Source organism: Equus caballus, chromosome 5 (assembly GCF_041296265.1).
Source record: "Equus caballus isolate H_3958 breed thoroughbred chromosome 5, TB-T2T, whole genome shotgun sequence".
Classification (NCBI taxonomy): Eukaryota; Metazoa; Chordata; class Mammalia; order Perissodactyla; family Equidae; genus Equus; species Equus caballus.
The window spans coordinates 12,610,589-12,625,283 of NC_091688.1; positions in this window are offsets into that span (position 1 = coordinate 12,610,589).

The window sequence follows — 14,695 nt, forward strand, 5'->3', positions numbered from 1 at the left end:
TGAAAGACTGTAGATCTTTTCAATCTGGGACAGAATGTTACCGAGACCAATGGGACTGTCAATAAGTTTGTTTCTTTTTGAGGGACACAAAATCAAGAAACGAGGACTTGAAGTGAATGAAAATGTAACTTAATTCACAATCAAATAAAAATTCTATAGCTTTAGAATCAGAGAATACTCTTGGAATGGACTCTTTGCAGTACCATAAATTTAACCAGTTGAATTCTTTAAGTATCCACCTTGTCAACCTTTTGAAATGAAGGTTGATTAGGTTCAGTGGCAAATCTGCATTTCATCATGAAAATGGGGCACGACGTCCTTGGCTTAGTCTCCCGAGGAGTAGCAATTTGGGGCACTATGTGCAAAGCATGAGGTAAAAACACAGGTATCACATTTATTTCAGGCCTGACAAACAAGGGCTTGCATATGCAGAGGCAGCGAAGCATGGAAAGGCACAGCCTCCACTCTCAAGGTACAGACCTCCGTGAAAAGAAAACTCCCCAAAGGGCCTTCTCCAGCCTTTCATTTTACAAAAAGTAGTTTATGAGAATGGAGACATGACAAGGAAAGAAGACACTTTAGATTAAGTGAGTTGATGTATTTAAATATTAGGGGGAAGAGGAACTCAGTTATCAAGGGGTAAATGCAGCAACACCAAGTCTTATCAAGAGAAACCAAGCCCCATTTAGTGTTTCTCAAATCCTCGTTTCTTTTGAGGTTTAATGCACAACCCAAGAGAACACCACTTTCTAATAACCTGAACAAATAAAAAAACAAGTGGAGTAGAGGAAAAAGTGTGCATATTATGCACCTCGTTTCTAAAACAACAGTGAATCGTGCACTAGATTTAGCAGGTTAATTAAGGAGTATGTTAGCAATGAAGCGAAAGCTGGCATACTCCCAACTCTGGCTGATACTAGCCAAGACATAGACGTACCTGATGTTTCTCTGATACAACCAAGATGTGCCACCTATTCCAGAGAAAACTCATTATCTATAACAGGCTTCAAGTCAGACTGCAGGCCAAAATGTTGCCAATGTTTTCAGATCAAGTAATAGGCCTCTGAAAAGCTGAGTAAGCTGTTTGGCTGACGGAACAGTTAAAATTGAAGGGACAGTTCAACGGACTGACACTGGTTAAGAGAATCCTTTAGTCAAGTTCATGACATGTTCTTCCTCAATCCTGCACCTTTAAATCAAGTTGGCCCTCCCCTGGAGGAAGTGGCTGATGGCCAGTTATCATGAGACGTACAGGTAACCCGTTTGCTGCAACTGTTGTAGCCCTGAGCACCTGTGCAGGCCCACCAAGCTTTGGGAACACCAGAGCAAAGTGCAGCAGGAAGGAGACCCAATTCAGTACAGTACGTATCAATGAGCACCCAGTATGCATCTGCTGCTAGGCTTATTATTACAAGTATGCTTGGTATCATGGATACACAGGTGAACGAAACAGGAGTCTGCCTGCAAAGAGCTGGGATTGAGTGGGGGAAACAGATGGTAAAAAAATAGGGTATAGTCCAACATGTTAAGGTTGGACACAAATGACAGAAATTGACATGTGAAAGGACAGCTACTTCTAAATCAAGAAAGTGAACTGAAGGTCAGAGAAAATGACAGAGAAGTGGTGATCTTTAAATAATGACTGAAAGTTTGTCCTGTGGAGTAAAAGGAGAGCGCATTCCAAGCAATGCAGACAAAAGCCAGTGTGTGGAGGGCTGATTATGCACGGCGGGCTCAGGGACAGTGGTAAAGAGTTTGCAGAGGCCAGAGTGGAGAAGCTATGTCCTAACTCTGAGATTTTTGACCCGTTGGGACATGGAGGGTAGACCTTGACCCCTTCCACAGTGCCCTGTAAAATCCTCGCCCCTCGCACACACCCCAGTTGAGATGCAGTCCTAGGGACACAAAGTCACTGCTGACAGCATCCTGCACCCTTCACCCCTTCCTCTGATGAGATTGAATTGCTTTTCTTTTTTTCTTGAGCAAATATTTTCTTTCAGCCAATATGCATTGAGCATACTGTATGCTGGTATTACAAAAGGCACCGAGAGAGAAGTATTGTCATAAATGGAATTAGCATAGGTTAAAAGTGAAAGTCTGGAACCAGACTGTCTGGGTTCAACGTTTGTTTTCAACGCTCACTAGCTGTATAACTTTAGATAAGGGACTTCCCATCTTCAAATGGAGGTGATACGAATATTTTCACTGTGGCATGGCTATGAGGATTAAATGAAACAAAGCATGTATAATACTTGGAACACTGCCTGGTACAAAATAAGTGCCCAGTAAATGTTAGCTGTATTCATCATCTTTAGGTGCTAGAATGAGCACTCCACAAAGCAAACTCTGACACAGCTGTTAAATATGGAGCTGATCTCTTTTTCTGCTTGTCCATTGCCTCCTCACTGTTCCATTGACATTTCACTGCCCTGCAACAGAAGCAACACCCTTTCTACATGGCTCCAGAGGGTCTTCTCTGGACTTTTGAAGAGCTTATTGTATTGGGCTATTTCTCCTAGGAAATCGTATCCATTCCTCACAGAGTACCAAGACTCCTGAAATGTGAACAGATCCTTCTCACCTTCACCCCACTCTCATATTCCCACAGACAGACAACAAATGCTGTTTGCAGCACCTGCAAAACTCATTTATTTCAACATGATATCAGCTTGTTCCTGATGAATTACAGCAACATAGGTAAGAACCATGGACTGTTCAGAGGTTGGTGGTTCCCCGAGTGTTACAAACCAAGGCCTGACATTGGCGGGATCCATCTGATTTTCACATTTAGCAGATTCAACAAAGAAAAAGGACTAGAAAATCATGTCTGTGTTTGGCATAAAGCAGGGAAGAATAGGGTGGGGACATGAGCTTGGGGACAGAGTGAGGAAGGAATCAGCAAGACCCACAGTGCTCAGGTTGCCCATGAAGAATTTGAGTCCAAAGAAACCTAGAAATCCTACGATAGGCCTTAAATGGCATGCTTCTTTCTCTGATTCCTGAGCCTGAGTGATTCAGAAGGGGCCCAATGCACAGAGAAAGGAATGAGGAGGGGGGAGAAGATGATCAGAGTGACTATTATTGGCAACAAATAATGGAAAAAATCAGTAAGGCAGCATAATGATGGAAAATCTGTGCCAGCATCTATAGCAGGATGCCACCTGCAAGCTGGTCACTGTGACATTCTGAAAACAAAACCAAAGGGAGGCGTTCACGGTAACCGGCAGCTGCGGATCTCGGGTGCGGCAGCCTGGGCAGAAAGTAACGAGTGTTGCCAAAGAGCTCGCACGCCGTGCAGTGCGTCTGAGGGTGGCCAGCGTCGCCCGGACAATAGATGATCTAGCTACAGCCTCCTGATTAACCTGCCAGAAACTGAAGTTTAAGATCGGGGAGATGGACGGGGATGGACCAAGGAAGCAATGATTTAAAAAGAAAAACTCCAAACAGTCCATCTTAGACAAGTTATCTGCTTTTCCTGCCATAGTGCTCCCTCATTATGCCCCACTTCTCCCCTAGGGAGCTGGCAGAGGTCACCCCTCTGGAGAAAGGGGACCACGTGTCTTTCCCCCTCCTGCCACTATCAGAAGCCAGGGCAGGATCCTCATCTCGAGTGCCCTCCCCAGCAAAAATCCCCCCTGGAAATCTCTCTTCTCTCAGACTATAATGTAACTTGCCATCCATAACTTACGTCCTCAGATTCTCTGAAAATGCAGATGTCTTCAAGAAGAGGTGGCACTTCAAGCAAGTGGCCATTTAAACCTCAGGGAGAAGGATTTATAAGCGGGTTTTAATAGGACCGTATAGTTCTTGCTCAATACACCTTTGCTAAGTGAGTCTGCAAGAATTCTACACGTTAAAATTTGAGAGAAAGAAGAAGTCATACCCAGAGGAGCTACGACATAGGACTCATAGAAAGAAAACAACAGTGCAACAAAAAGTAAACGACACAGCAGCAGAGGAGCAGTTCAGATCTCTAGTCACACATAATACACCCGTTTTTCAAGGATGGAGGAGGCTGGCAGAGAGGAGAAGAGAGGAGCAGCTGGGAAAGGTGGCGTTGTGAGGTACTTGTGACTGTGATTGATGGTCCCGTGCGGTATTCTCACTCATGTAGAAAATGAGAGCGAGATCACCCCAGATAGCGACCCATCTGAGTTCCTTCTTCTGTCCAGCCCCTGTACCCAGTTGCTAACCCTTCCCACCTGTGGCCCTCATTATTCAAAATTCCAAGCCAAAGAAAGCAAAACCACTTCTTTCTTTCCTGTTCTTTCTCTCTTCTGCTGTGAGGAATAAAATCATCATTTTGAGGACTTCTTCACTTAGTGACTTGAGGGAAAATTCATTTCTCTTGGTGCTTCAGGTTATTTTTCCAGAGGGTTCAAAAGTGACACTGACAATTACTCCTGAGAGTGCCTTCATCAAATTTGCTGTGGCGCCATCTCTGCTAAATTGGCCTAACTGTCTCTCTACCCCTCCGCAGGGCTCCCCCGCTCCCTCCTACGCATAGCCTGCTTGTACCTGCATTTATTTTATAACTTTGCCTCTCCATTTAATTAGTTTGCTACCATTTGAGGCAGATCTCACAAGGTTTCAGTTCATATGCCAAGGGGTAGAGCAATTGAGCATCTGTATCCTTCACGGGGTCCATACCATGTCCAAATTCACCCTCAATCCAACCAAGGGCGGCCATGTATGAGCCACTTTCACGAGACACCCCCAGGAAAAGTAAGGCAGAACGTTGTAGCATCATTCAATTTTAAAAGAACGTCATTCTATGAATGACATTCACTGCACTCACATTTATTTTTATAATCTCTACTAAAAATCACATTTTATAAAAATCCAAAGTCCACTGCAAATTTTGGAAAGTATGCATCTTTAAAGTTATTATTGGATATCATTTTGTTTCAACATGGAAGCCTGGAATACCCACCCAACCTGGGTTAAAAGGGGACCATATTTATCAAAAGTCGCCACAGAACATTCATGCCAACCAACAGAAAGATGAAAAATATGTATCTAATCAGTTACATATAAGTCTGATTTGAGGCAACCAAGCCATATTTTTACTTTGTTTAGGAGAAGATTTCTTTTTAAAGAAACCTCGTCATGAATCCTAGAGCGAAGCAGATAAATTGGGATCCCACGTTTCTAACCTCACTGCCTGAGAACAAGCAGTGTGTTTGCAGCACAACACATGGGAAAGAAAAGGGGCTTAAAAGATACCTCTTCACACCCTCCCCAACTCCCACCAGCGTTCTTTTACCCCACATCACAAACACTCCAGCTCTCAAGTTCTTCTCAAGTTCAAATCAGCACCAGGAAAGTGGCTCCATCCAGCTGGGGATGCACAGCGTCAGGGGTGACCTGGGAAACAATTACGCTCCGCACTGCTAAAACTTTATAGATTAAATCCAGCCACTTGAATTGCATGAGGGAGTGTGGTAAGCAGGGACAGACAATGGAACTAAGACCTCCCTGAGCTGGACAGGTAGAAATGCCACTGGAAATATCAAGTGTGTCTCCAGTGAACTTTATTTTTAACACAAAGACCTTTTTCTGCAGGAGGACACTGGCTGAAACGTGATCTAAACTCACTTCAAGAAGAAAAGTACATGCCTGGAATTGAAACCAAGAGCAGTCTTCCCACCCGGGAGGCCCCTGGCCCTCATGGAAGGTGATTCCTTTGGGCTTGGTTGGAGGCCAGCCTTGACAGAACAGCACGGGAGGTGATGCCTCCCCTACTTCCTGGCTAGCTCTCCTCTCTGCCCTTTCTCCCAGCCTAGACCTCCCCGCTGTTCACGCCAGTTGCCTCTGCCCAACATGACAATGATCTAGACTCTGGTGACTGAAGCAAGCTTTGGTTTCTGCCTCCAAATGGGTGCGTCTCTTGCTAAGCCCTGAGTCTTTGCTTTGGCGTATGCCCGCTTCCTTTGCCGCCCTTTCTGTTCTTCTCAGTTTACGGATCATCTATGTGGTTTTTCTCCCAAAGGTCTGGCGGTCATGTGGGAGTCGGTCTGCTGAGCTCTGTCCTCTTCCTTGTTTTCCCCAAGATGACCATAAAGTCCCTTTTGGTTTCAAGGGTTTACTTTTAAGAACTAAAGAATAAAAACAGCCAAAAAATAACTGACAATAAACACAGTGAAGTTGCAAATCTTAAGAAATCTTTCAAAGTTTCTATAGCATTGGCTCGAGGCTATAGTTATGGCTCCCCTTAAGATGGTAACTGAAAACTACCGTTGATTTCTGTTCCCCATTTTTACTTTTTAAGTTGGAGCCTGCTAACCTCAGGTGCTCTCATGCACTGACCAGCCTTTAGTTAAAGCACGGGCTGTGTTAGTTCCTAACCTTCCACCTTGAGCGGCCTTTGTTTCTCTTGGCCTCCACCTCATGTAGAATGGGTCCTTTGGCTGTAGATTTTTAAACAAACATTTAATGTCTACCTAAGTTCTCATCTTAGCCATCCCAATTTAATGTGGTACTTAAGCTTATTTACACCAAGGGGCTAATAACTACTTACTGTGTTACCTATCTAGGGGCATTTACATTTAAGACATTACCGTTCTTGAAGGGAAGAGAAATAAATGGAATGACACTCTAGTAGGGGAACTTTTAGGCATTATAGTCACAAGTGAGAGGGGAAATTGACTAACACACTTGAATAGTCCCAGTGCCTGGGATGGAAAGTTCTAGCTCAGTTCTATCTCTGTCCACCGTTAGATGCTCTTAATATTAATGTGGATTATAGTCGAGAGCTGTTCCAGCACATTCTTCACAACAAAATCAGAAGAATGTGGGGGTATAAAATGGGATCTAAATCCCAGTGGATGTGAATTGTGGTTAAGTAGACCTGAGAGGAGCCAAATCAAAGAGGTACCATCTGGTGTTCAATCTGGCATCCAATTAGCATGTAGAGGGCACCCACAGTTTGCTCAGCACCATTCTAGGCACTCAGCAGACCAGATAGAGCCTTTGCCCTTTGTGAACTTAATTGAGGATGCACAGTGGACAAATAAAAAATCGGCACTTGATTGCACATGCTGATGTTGGAAAGCAATGGTGCAGATAATCAAAAGCAGCAGATCACCACAAAATTATACATGCCCTGCTCCCTGCCATGGAGGTGGGAAGCTAAAGGAAAGAGAAATGCAGCATCAGGCAAAACAAGCAAAATAAGCTTCTGGAGGGAAATAGACAGAGGATATGCCGGGCAATAATTTGCATCACAGCAACTGTCTTGGCAAACTGAGATGAGGGAATGTTTTGTAAGTTTAATTATATGTGTTGGTTAAAAGACATAACTGTTTAATATCTATCAGTTGTATTGGGGTTTTTAAAAATTCAGGTGGTGGAGTCACTTGTTCAGAGAAAGCCCGAGGAAGATAATGATGATAACATTATCAACAACAACAAAACAACAGATAAAAGCTGAGGCTTGGAATTTGGGCTAGGATGACTTCACTAAAATACATGTTTTGCAGGGTACTTTATGGTTTGCAGACTTATGAAAGGAATTGGTTAAATAAGAACTGTCACCTTAATTTCTCAGTCCTTTTCAGACTGAGGGAGTTGACTCAAGCCTACACCAAGAATTCTCTTGGCTCAAAATGCATTAGCGTCATCACTGGTGGCCTGTGGGTTAAACAGGGCCTTACTGTGTCCACCTCCCTTTGTGTGTCAGAGCAACTTAATGAAAGTAGTAAGAGAAGCGCGCTGGTCTACAGGTCTCAGCCTCCCTTTACCAAGGCCCTGGCCCTCACCCACACCACCCACACCTCTGCCTCTCCCCACTAGAGCCCTGTTCCATTTCTGCTGAGGGTGCCTGTGCCTCCTTCCCCAAGTGAAAAGGAAATCTTCCCACCAGGGGAATGGTTCTGGCAGCCTAGGCCAACTTCTAAATGTCTGCAACTCCACTGATCTCTGAGATGAGCCAGGTGGAGAAGAGATGCTCAAATCCCAGAGGAATCCACCAGAAACTTGCTCATCTGCTCCTCACCCTGGGATCTGAGGTCCAGCACAGTCCTCTGACTTTTCCCACATCAGGATAAATTTTCTGACTTCCTGAGACACCTTCCCAAGGGCATGGAGGGCAGACTTTGTCCTCATCTTCTTTCTCAGGGTTCTCCAAAGCTCCCATCACGGTTGTTCCACAGTGACTTAGGAAACTTCATGAAAACGGAACCCCATGTAACCTGTTACAGCATCACAGAATTCCTGAGGTAACTATGCAGATTAGACCCCTCTATGATCCTGGGCAACTTTAAGGCAACATGCTAATGAAGTGCTAAAATGAGTGGTACAGGCAGCAAGTGCAAAGGGAGTTCAGAGTAGAGAGAAAGTTCATATCTCTCTCAGTTATGAAGAAGGCCAAGAAATTTATAAAGAAGGCCAAGGAATTTTATTCTCTTCGCTCTTGAGGTCTCTCCTTACTCCCTTCTGAAACTCAATACCCCCTCCCTCCCCACGCTCAAACACCACACTCCGCGTCTGCAATAATATGTGAGTGAAAATCCCAGGAGGTCCTTAGCTTTGAGAGTCTTCCCAGTCTAAGCCCTGACACTGGGCCACCAAAGTGAATCCAGTCATCTGGCAAGCACCCAGTGAACAGCTACTAGGTGCCAGGCACTGCACTTGGCTCAGGGAGTACAAAAATTAATAAGGTGGACTCGCTGTCCTCAGAAAGCTATAGTCGGGGTGGGGTTGGGTAAGCATATCAGCAGAATACGAGGTTCAGGATGAGCGGTGCTCCATCATGGCACCTACAGGCTGCTGGGGAGGCTAGCAGAAGATGAGGGACGAGGCGCAGAGGAATTCTGCAGGAGGGATCCTCCGCACACTGCAGGCGACCGAGACGCTCCCACAACTTTTCAACTCCTGAACCCAGAAAACCCTCTGAAATCTCAAAACAGAGAATAAAAGTACAGGTGGGTGAGCACACACGCATAAATTTGATGTAAAAGTTGGGGCAAGAAGATGTCAGACTTTTAAAAGGAATAGAGAAAATGGGGTTAGCGTGTGGTGATAAACCATAAAATACTTTTCAAATGCCTTGGGCCAATAAAAGATATATTTTGGTAAGTATCTGTACTGAAAAAAAAATATATAAACTCTAATAGCACATACTTCTCATAAGATTTGTACTCCTCCATTGTGATTTGAGGTAGAAACTTCACATGCTGATCATTCAGAGAAGTGCAGTCTTTAGGGCACAGGAGCAACAAGCAAATAAATGCCACGATTAATACTAGGATGATTAAAAATCCAAAGATACAGAACATGCCACACAGTTATTGTGGATAGCCACCACACGAGAGTCTATATCTAAATTCCAGGCTGCCACTTCTCTGACTACGGAAACACCACCACAAAAGCCAGCATCGTTTGTATATGACTAGGATAAATTATTTGGTCGATTGGGAACAAAAAGGAAATTATCAAAAGATGTTGTCGCCACAAATGTCTTAGTTAACAATTTGATTGAGCCATACACATATGCACATCTCCTGTCATCTTAACTAGGGTTAACAATTTCGTTCAAGTTTGACACACACACACACACACACACACACACACACACACACACATCTGTCACAAAATCTCATCAGTTTGAAAATTTGCTTCAGGTTTCCCCATCGAGAGCCCTCTCTCTTCTACTGAAACAGGAGTCCTGACTGATTGTTCAGACCATGTGACTGCAGCTCTAACTCTGTCTAGATTTTGTGTGGAAAAGCCTGAAGGCTGGCTGGAACTTCCCCTGACCGTGGAACAAGGAAAGAATCCTCTGACAGGAGCCGCTATCAGCAGAGACAGGTGTATGCCATTCATGGGCCGCGTCTGTACCTACGGAAAAGGGCTGAACTTGGGACCTCACCCAAGAGTTCACTCCCAATCTGGGATAGTGAGGTGATCCCCATAAACAGAATCAATGTGGAGTGGATTATCAGAAGCTGGATTCATCATCGAGGCTGAGAAAGAATTGAAAGTGACCAGCCAAAGGAGTCATGACTCATAACAGGATATATAAGGAGGTCCCAGTAATGGGGCAGTGGTCTTTGAAGAACTCACAAAAGTGGCCATATGAGAAAGCCAACATTTTAATATCTGCTATGACCTAAGACATTCAAAATCAGAGAGAACCACGCTTCCCAAGGTATAGTGCTTAGGGCAATTATAGTAAAGAACATGCTTTGGGAAATATTGATTTACACTTATCATTTCCTTCCCTTCCCTTCACTCCTAAACAATGTTATTCTCAACATCACCGTTCTGTTGACGCTGCCCTTATTAAGTCAATAATTAAACCTGCAATCTTCTTGCTTGACTTGTCTGAGGCATTTGATACTGTTGGTCACTTCCTCCTCAAAACATGTCCTCTGACTTTGGTGGCAGGTCTTCTGTTCTAGCTCTCTTTCTCCATTTCTGGATTCCCCTCATGGACCCTCTGGATCTTCCTTCCTTTTAAACATTATTGGCACTGGCATTCTAGCCTTGGTCCTGCTCTCTTCTCATTCTGTATACTCTTCCGCGGTTATTTGTTCTAACCACCACCTTCCTTCTCATTATTTCCTGGCACAGGAGCCAAAATAAATGCATATGGAAATGGCTTTTCCCAATTCTCTAATGGATCAATCTCTTTTAATGTAAAGTTCTTTGAGAACTACATATCTATCAGGATGAAGTGAAAACAGAAGTTGTGGCCTAAACACTCACCCCCAGTGGGAGGTTCAAGATCATGCTCTGGTGAAGCTCTAGTGATGGGTAAGATGTAAGAGCTCTTCTTAAAGTCATATTTTGGCATCTTCTGGTGCCTTCCTTGACAGCACATTAGGGGGTCCAATGCAAGGTGAAATTCATCTAAACAAGCAGCACCCACATCCCCTAGCTGGAAACTGGGACTCAATCTTCCTGTGAGACACCTGGTCCTCCACGATCTTGCTTCCCCATGATTGCTACAACAATATATAATGCTTGCTACATGACCTCAGAAGTGGAATCTTCAAGTCGTTTCTCATGGTATCTATCGTAAATACATAGAAAGAACTTAAGATAACAATTTGAGATATCAACTGTGGTTCCCCTACCACGTCCAATGACCTTATTGCCCTTTCCTCCCCCATTTAGTAGAAATATCAATTTACCTCAAGGGAAGATTGTTACAACAAAAATACTGAAGGACGGTAAGGCTTTTGAGTCTCGAAATAGTGTTTTGAAGTGATTGCCAGAGAGAATAGTTTGAGAAAATGGTTTTTATGTTCCAAAATCTTGGCTTTTGAGTATCAAAAGCCAAAGTTTTGAAAGACTCTGAGACTAAAGTTTGTTGTATGTAAACACAGGCTTGGGGTGAACAGACGAACGATCAGACCATCCTACTCTGACCCAGCAAGAGGTTTTCTGTGAGGGTGAGGAAAGATAACCAAAAAGGGGAAGAAATGATCTCGGATGCCAAGAGTTCTCTGAGAAAAAGCTCTGTCCTGTATCCTATGCCAAGTGTTAGTGAAGAGGAGGTTAGAAATCCCAGAAAGGTTTGGGAATTTAAGATCAGTGAGGACCTGTGCCTTATGGGCCAGATAGAGGCCAGGAAAGTGCCAAGGTACTGGAGACCCCCATGCGTGTATGAGGCACTGGCATCGGGGTAGAAATGGCTGTAACATGTGTAGAAAGAAAGGTCCTGAAGCGGCCCCTGAGTTTCCCCATCCTTGCAGTGCCTGTGGGGAAGCATGTGGAATTTTTCCACCTACTCAAAAGACCGGAGAAAGCAGCCTGTGCAGGACTGGTGATCTGAAGTCGCCCCCCAGCTTCCACAGGAAGGGGACAGAATGATCTCAGTGGAACTCTCACGTCAGGCCATGTGAACAAGCCAACTTCTCAGTGGACAGCTGGGGGCAATGTGGCAAAGAGCAGGCTCATTGGTGTTATATGGAACCTGGGAACTCAGAAGCCCCCAAGGAGAGAGTTAGGAGGGGAACACTCTCAATTGACTGAGTTTATCTTGAATTGTCTAATATTAAGTTTCCTCATCAGAGGAAATGTGATATAATTAAAGTGATAAAATAGATTATATCTTGGCACATTTGCCTTTGTGGACTTAGATTTTGTAACTCCTACATGTTTTTTGCTTAAGTGAATTTTTAAAAATATAGTAGGACCCTGGAAATTGGCAGTAATCTTATATGATGCTCAGGTCCCTCAGGCAGGCCCGACACACCAATTGGTCTAAATCTCCAAGCTTTAGAAGCCCTATCATCAGTATAACTTCCAACATCCACTCTCTTCCCCCGCCCTCCTTCCCAAAAAGACCATCCAGATGACTTACAGTATGTGAGAAATGAGGGTGAACCCTGGGTAGGGTGGGGCAGAGAGTCTGCCCCCTATCCCAGCAAATGGTCCCAGAGCCATAGCCTGAATGCAGTAGTTTCTATTCTTCTTTAATAAAAATCTATTGAGCAGAATGGGAAAACACTGCAAAAATGAGCAATCACACAGATCCCTTTTGGGACACTTGTTCTGCTGCTTTCTGCCTCAGAGCTACCGCTGAGTGGGGAGAAGAGGGTATCATTAGCTCAGAGCTGCTGGCAATGGTGCTCCCCCAGCCAGTCCTGCTGCTAAGGCTGCTGTTGTTGGCAGTTCCGCCTACAGCAACTGCTCCATCCTCCCACTGTGAGCCCACACCCGAAACCCATCCTTGGGCCGTCTCAGAAAAAGCTGCAGAATCAGACTGTAGCCTCCCACTGGGTTGGACTCCTGCTCTTCTGCATCCCAGGTCTCAGGGTTTCTAACTGCTTTCTGCAGGGCCATAGAAAGCTCAGCTACAATCTCATTGGATCGGGCCCCTCCTGTGGCTGAACTCTTCCTACTTTGAAACAGACTTGATTTTCTCAAGGCACTTGGTAAGACTGAGGAATCAAAGAAAGCAAAAGAGCCCTAAGATTCAGGGTTTAGCATCTGGGGCCAGCTCTAAACTAAACTGAGTCACCTGAATTTAAAAATCTCAGTCTCCCAGAACTAAGCAGGAGTTCCATCACCTACAAAAAGCAGGATGCTCTTGGCCAGCGGCATTCCCTTGAGGTACCGTGAGGATTAAGTTAAATTTGGTTAATGGAGAAAACAAAAACTCGTTGGTTATACAGTGATGTTTAACTGGAAGTAATTACGTGTTTCAACATTAAATCTGAAAGGTGTCCTCCGCTGTTTAAAATAAGTAAGAAATATGTGATGTAGTTGGATTAAAGGCATATTAATCTCTCCTAAAATAACTAATCACAGCTGGGACAGGTAAAGGATTTAGAGAAAACAAAGACTGCCTTCAATATTTTCTCTCTATCCAAATTTAAATGGAATGTTTGCAAGCTCATTAAATTTAATATTAGCAACTTGCTTGCCTCTGAATTTCCTTCTTCTGTCTTGAACAGGAAAAGAAAATGTTGATGAATTTGACAGACAGAGAATCCATTCCACCAACATTTCTGGGGCATTCACTATGGGCCAGGCAATGCTAGGGATACAAAGAGGACTAAAACACAGGCAGAGCATTCCGAGGACTCAAACCTATCGAAGGATACTTACCCACAAATATGTATAATATGATGCGAAAAGGATGTAACAATGATAAGAGTACCCTATAATGGGAATCCAGCAAAAGGAGCAATTAATCCACCCAGGGGTGGGTCAAGAAGGATGGAGAAATATAGGTGACTTTAGAAGGGAGGCTTCCCAGGGTAAGTAGGGGTTTCTCCAGGAGACAAGTGGAGAGCAAGCTTTCTTGGCAGAAGGAATCACAGGTATGGGATAGCCTTGGTGTGTTCCATCTCTTCAGTTCTTAGGGAATTGTGGCTAAAGCCAAAGGTATATGGGACAGAGTCACAGTGCAAGAGGCTAGAGAAGTACACTGGGGCCTCATATACAAGGAGACCCGTATGCCAGGCTAAACAATTTAGTCTTCATCCTGAGGAATCATTGATGTTTTAATGAGCGCCATGACTCGATTAGAGACTGAACAGGCGGTTCAGATGGGGGCAAAGAAACCATATGGGAAGCTATTATAATAGCAGAGGCAAGATGGGAAAAGCGGTGATTTTTTTTTCTAGCTTAATCTAGACTCAGAACAATGCCTCACCAACTAACCAATTAAAAATATTTACACGTGGGCTAACATAAAATAGTTTGGACCATATAAAATTGCCATTGTTGTAGATCAACAGTGGTTGAGCATCAGCAAGTTCATAGATTCAATCTAATATAAAATGACTGCCCATAAACGACTCTGAATTTCAGAGAGATCCAAGGACCACATACCTTAGAAGAATTAAATTTCCAGTCCTGGGGATCATATCTTTGTAAGTTGCTTTGTACATTACCTACAACAGAATTGCCTATAGCTAGGTCTTGATGTTCTGATGAGAAAAAAAAAATCTGTCAAAAATGTTGCTTAGTATTTTGCTATTTCTTCCATCTCTCCTTTGTTGTTTTATTTAGAAGCATGTCATAGAAGACAGAAAAATATCACAACATACGCAGAATGAGAAAGAGAAAGGAAAGTGAAATTTAAAGTAGTAGTAAGAAGAGAGAAATAAAGAAATCGAGGGCAGAATTTGCCCACTGTAACTAGAGAAAATGAGAGTTACATTGTGGGGGTGAATTTGCCTGAGGAAATTCGAAGAGGATCTTTCTGGATTTCAGCTGGAAAGAGGAAAGAAAT